Source organism: Gracilinanus agilis, chromosome 2, assembly GCF_016433145.1.
Source record: "Gracilinanus agilis isolate LMUSP501 chromosome 2, AgileGrace, whole genome shotgun sequence".
Classification (NCBI taxonomy): Eukaryota; Metazoa; Chordata; class Mammalia; order Didelphimorphia; family Didelphidae; genus Gracilinanus; species Gracilinanus agilis.
Window position 1 is genome coordinate 190,764,326 of NC_058131.1, and position 6,157 is coordinate 190,770,482.

Consider the following 6,157-nt stretch of genomic DNA (forward strand, 5'->3'; position numbering starts at 1 on the left):
ACAACATACTCCTTGTTCTATTTACATCATTTTATAGCACTTCGTATAAATCTTTCCAGGTTATTTTGTGAACAAGTTCTTTGGAATTTCTTATGGCACAATAGCATTCCATTACAAGCATAAACCACAATTTGTTGAGCTGCTCCCCATTTGATGGACATTCTTTTATTTTCCAGTTCTTTGTCACCACAAAAAGAGCTACTCTAAATATTTTGTATAGGTATGTTCTTTTCCTCTATCTTTAATCTCTTTGAATTGCAGATCTAGGAATGATATGGCTGTGCCAAAGAGTATACACATTTTTATGGTCTTTTGAGCATGCTTTCCAAAATGGTTGTATCAGTTTACAACTCCTCCATCAATCATTATTGTCCCAACTTTTCTAAATCCCTTGCAGCATTTATAATTTTCCTTTTTTTTTGTCATGTTAGCCATTCTGATGGATATGAAGTGTACCTCAGAGTTGTTTTAATTTGTATTTCACTAAAGAATAGTAATTTGGAGCATTTTTTAACATGACCAATGATCATTTTAATTTCTTCACATGAAGATTGCTTCTTTATAAAATTTGACCATGTATCAAATGGGAAATGATTTGCATTTTTATAAATTGATTCTCTATATAGTTGAGAAATGAAGGCTTTGTCAGAAAAACTTGCTATAAAGACTTTCCCCCACATAGTAAGTTTTTAAATAAATGCTTACTGATTGGTATTCTCTGGAATCTTTGCTCCACTGTGTTAGGAGAGTTCCTGCTAGGAGCACAGAGACAGAGACTGTAGTATACAGAATTGGGGTCATATAGTTTTTTCTAGCTTTGGCTGAGTTGCAAAAGCTGTTAGGCTTTTGGAATCTTGAGAAAGGGGCAGTTGACTGTTGACTGGATCTTCCATGGAGAGAGGTTGTGAATGAGCTGAGCTGCTTTGAGTACCTAGCTTTAATATTAAAATTTAGCCTAGCTTTGATATATTTACTTAAGAAATTATTATTTAGATAAACCCTTTATATCTTCCTTTCCTAATACCACCCCTGCTTTCCCTCCCTTATCTTATATGTTTGTGGAGTTAATAAGGAGAGTAATTAGAGAGGAGTTAAATCTGTGAAGAGTTACCTAATTGACAGCATTAGTTATAGTTAGACAGTCATCATTTATTACCTTTAGATAGCCATAGCATTTTGTAAAGCTGAGTTTAAAAAGGCAGGTCCTTACTCAGACTCCATCTTTACTTCCCTTCCCCCACCTGAGGTTCCTGAGACAACTGATAGGGCTTTCCTTTGATCCACCTTCCTAACAAACATCCTTCAAACAAAATAAACCCTTTTGTGTTTCAATAGCCCTATTAGTGTAATTTGTCTGTTAGTTATCAAGTGGGAAGAAGAGGGAAAGAGACAACATACTCTGGGCTTAGAGAGAAGCTGGGGCATCCATCTTGAAGGAAGGTGTTACTTCAAAACAAGTCCCTTCCTGTGAAATTAACTAAAGCCTGTTTGTTAATTTCAGTCTAGTCTATTTCCCTCAGCTTGTGTTTGAATTGAAGTCCCAGTCTGTAAGCCTGCTGTGTTTGTCTGTTTAGTTTAATTTCTCTTCTCCCTAAAAGATCTCTGTTTCCCTTCTGTGTTATACTCCTGACTTCAGTCCTATTATACCCTGGATCTCCTTTAATCCCAGCCTACCTGTAACTGTAACCATTTAGCAAGTCTCCAACATCCTCCTTTCAAACTCCCTTATACCCCACCTTTCCTCAAATTACCCACATAACAAGACAGAAGCTTCAAGGACTATTAAGTGAAAGGAAGATAAACAACCAAGGCTGAGAACTCCCTTACCAATATTTAACAAAATTGACCTTGATGAATAGATAATAGAAAGAATGAATGTATCTCCATGCCTAAATATGGATGGAAATAAGACTATGCCCATCTAAGGCAAAAGAAGATTCTTCATCTCTCAGACATATATGACAAGAGTATAAATGAGAACTTCATGCTAAGATATAGCACCTAAGGGGCAAGTCACTTCACATTGTCTATATCTTTTCCCTACATGACACCTGAATTCGTTTCTTTCCAACTTCCTCTATCCAGATATTTTAAATCTTGTGAATATGTAGCATGCTTTTGTGGACATGTGCATGTGTGGACTGTTAAGTAACTTATTCCCATCATCGTTAGCTTTGATCCCCAATTCCTCAATAGAGGGGATATCTTTAGGTACTGACTTCTACCATCTCCCTAAGATGACTACCTCTTTAAATATGCTGAATATAACGCTGCTTCAGATAATTTATATAGCAGAGATAGTTCTTTGTCTTCCTCCTTGTAAATCTAAGACAGTATCTGACATCTCGTCAAATCGGTCACAGCATTGTAAAAGGTGCTTTTGAAATTTTTCTCATCACAGTTTACAGCACCCTTAAAGAAGTAGCCCTAAATGAGAATTCATTGTCACTGCTGCACAAATATTTCCCTTGTTTGAATAGTCATAATGCTAGTTTTATATCTGAATCCAATGAAAGGATACAACAACAATAGAACAATTTTAATACTTAATAGTAAGTGCCATTGTAATTCAACATTGTTAATAAACATCTCCATAATGGCTCAGTATACATTAGAATTAGAGGTATAGTAAAAAAAATAACACACATAAAAATCCAACTATTCTGGTTAGGAAGGATTTAAATGAAAAAAAAAACACCTATCCCTTGCAGCCTAGAGAAGTTAATATATTGAGATATATTATAGTAAATATAATAGAAAAGAGAGAATGGCTAAAAGATGCATGGAGAGGTCCATGTCTTGTAGACTGTTGAGTGGCTTGGAGGAAAACAGAATAGATAATCTAGCCTCTTCTCCATTGACTCTTCTCTGGAAAGGAAGTAAGGGATTGGGATTGGAAGCTCCTACTTTGATTTCCTCAGAGAGAGTGGCACTGGGAAGGAAGTATAGATGCTTTAAAGGTTGTTTGTCCAGGCAATATGATCAGATTTAATTTAAATTCTTGTTACTTTGTCATTTGAGGGAATAGAGGACACTAAGCTTTATAGCCAAAACTTGACCTCTTTTCCATCTAATAACAATTCCACAAAAAAATACTTGTGTTGTGAATAACAAAGAAATTCATAAATCCAAATTGGAGCAAAATGGAAATAAGAGAAAGTATATGTAGGAGAATATACACCAGAAAATGCAGAACGAAGGGATATTTTTTATTGAGAGTAAAATAACTCAAATCAACAAAAATTTAGAATTCTGCATTTCACCCAAGAGAAAACTTCCTGAAGTTTCCAGAGTAGCAAACTGGGAAGAGGGAAATTATGGAGACTACCTACTCCTCTCATTTTTTGCTATAATCTTTTCCTTCTGCAACCTGAAGTGAGGTGACCTCTTCCATATTCTCTTTGGAAGCTGGGAGCAAAAAGTGCCTGAAGTGACTCAACTTAATGCCCAAAGAAGAATTGAAGCTACATCATTCCCAAAGGGATTGTTTCTAAGAAGTACTGAATGAGAAGAACTCCTTGAAGAGTCACAAAATGGAAACTGTATTTTTAGAGATCCAAAGATAAAGACTGGAACTCTCTTGCCTCTCCTCTCATCCTTCATATGTTAGAGTATTCCTCTCTACTAATAAGGATAGATTCATGTGGATGTATGAAGGATACTTGTAGGAAGATAAAATATGTGGCTACTGCTGGAATATGAGATTTTAGCTTGAACTAAAAACAAATTTGCTATGAATGAAGACTCAGTAATATATGACAGATTTTTAAATAGGGATATATAGATAATCTTGCCTTTCCTGTTACTTTTTGACATGTCATCCACAGTCTAGATTTATTAAATTTTAAAATACTTCATCCTTCATCCTACTAGAAGCTCTTTCCTCTTAGGACCAGCCGTTAAAATGTACTTAGTGATCTTATATTAAAAGTAAAATTCTAATTATATTATAGAAAACATAGGAATCTCAAACATTGTTTAAGCATAGTAGAATAAAATGTAGCAAACCTCATTACCATCTGTGACTTAGAAAACAAAACTATCAGTTCCTATGTGATCAACTCTTGCCTCTTTCCCTTCCTTAGATAGGTAGAGTCACTGGTCTTTCATTTCTGTTCCCCAAATATTGCTGCCTTACACAAAAGGTGAGCTAAGTAAAATTCAGAAACAGCACTCAACTTACCACAACCTCTGTCAGGTTCTCTATTTTAGTAATGAATTATGGATTATTTGATAAGAACTGAGAAAATTTGAGAGAGATTTTTGAGGGCAATTGGATAGTGAATCAGCCAAGGATGAGCTGAAGATTTGCCTTCATACAGTGAGTGTCCAGGTGAGATTAGATAAAATTCATTTCTAGTGAATTTAGTTGACATGGTTACATGATTACCTCTAACTATTCAAGTGTGTGAATAAAAGTGAAGGAGGCAGATTGGTAGAGTAATCCAGGATTGTGGATTGACAAGACGTGGTTAGCAGTAGTACAAGTGGGGAAGGGATTTAGTAGTGGAGCAGAGCAGAAACTTGAGTTCATTAATCAGAGGGAAAGGAGGGAAATGAGTAGAAGGAATGGAGCATAAGATGATATGAGTATTTGAGAATATAACCGTGCCTTTTCTCATTGATGATATATGGAAAATTATGTCAACAGCAGCTTATATATTAGGCCTGTGGAGGATTTAGAGGGGAAGAGAGACAGACAGAGAGATATAGAGAGAGACAGATAGAGAGAAAGCGAAAAAGAAAACTTTTTGGTGGGACTTTGTAACTAATATTTTAATTATTTTTATTTTTAAACCCTTACCTTCCATCTTAGAATCAATACTATATGTACTGGTTGCAAGCCAGAAGAGTGCCAAGGGCTAGGCAATGGGGGTGGGGTGGGTTAAGTGACTTGCCTAGGGTCACACAGCTAGTAAGTGTTTGAGGTCAGATTTGAACCCTGGATCTCCAGTCTGTATACCTGGCTCTCAATCCACTGAGCTACCTACCCATCTACCCCCAGTTTAATTCCACAGATTAATGCTTTAATGAGAGTCTACATTCTTATTATTTTATGAGGAAATACAACATTTCATGATTACCTTTGTGTGAAGTGGAATCTTGGAGGTCTGTACCCCAAAGTCACTCAAATTAGCAGACAGGAGACTTAAAAGAGGCTGGCAGAAAAATGTTGCCTTTATTAGAGAAAGGGAGAGGACAGGGGCACTGTTCTGAGTGGTCAACCCAAAACATTGTCCAGGGATATACAAGTGAACTCAGAATTTAGAGGAAATTAATACAATGCTTCTCTTTAGTCACCCATCTGTGTATGATACAATGTTTGGATATGTTATATTTTTCTTTATCTTGTCTTACCCTCCTTAAATTTCCCAGTATTCTTGAACTCATGGGAGCATTCCTCAAGTTTGCAATTTCCAAATTGAGTCGGAGTTTAGACATGGCCAATGTCTTTCAGACTGAAACATTTGATATAGGGAGTTAAGAGTGTAACTTTAGGCTTAGGACTTTTCCCATGGGTATTTTCCATCATCTCTTAGCTATTAAAGTCTTTAACCCTTTGAATGTTGACTGTCAGAGCTATTAGGAATCCATTAGAAGAAGAAGAAAAAGAGAAAAGAGTTTTTTTGGCCACATTAGAAAAGGGTGCTAATTAAGACAATTAAAGGTTTTTATATAAAAAAGGTGCTTGGGGAGGAGTATTTCTATACTCTTTATATAGAAAGATTGGTATCTCTCTTCTAAAGGACATCTAACTTTCACTAATTTTCTATGGGAAGTTCCTAATCTAAAATTCCTAATACTAGCTAATATATTCTGGAGAATAATACATGATCTCAGCCCACACACCTTCAAACTCAGGTAGATAAGGGGTTTTTAATCTTCTTGTGTTTCATGGACCCCTTGGATAGTCTGGTAAAGTCTGTGGGCCATTTCTCACAATATTTTTAAATCTCTTAAAATCTTATATCTTTAAATTTTAAATAAAATATCATTTCCAAGGGAAAATATTTTGAAAAAAAGTCCATTTATGTATCTATCTATATTTTTAAGGTTATGGACTTCAAATTAAACACTCCTGAACATTCTTTTGGTTCTGGATCCCCCATGATATTGTCCTTTTTAGAATTTCTTTCACAATTAAACTTGTAGAGAA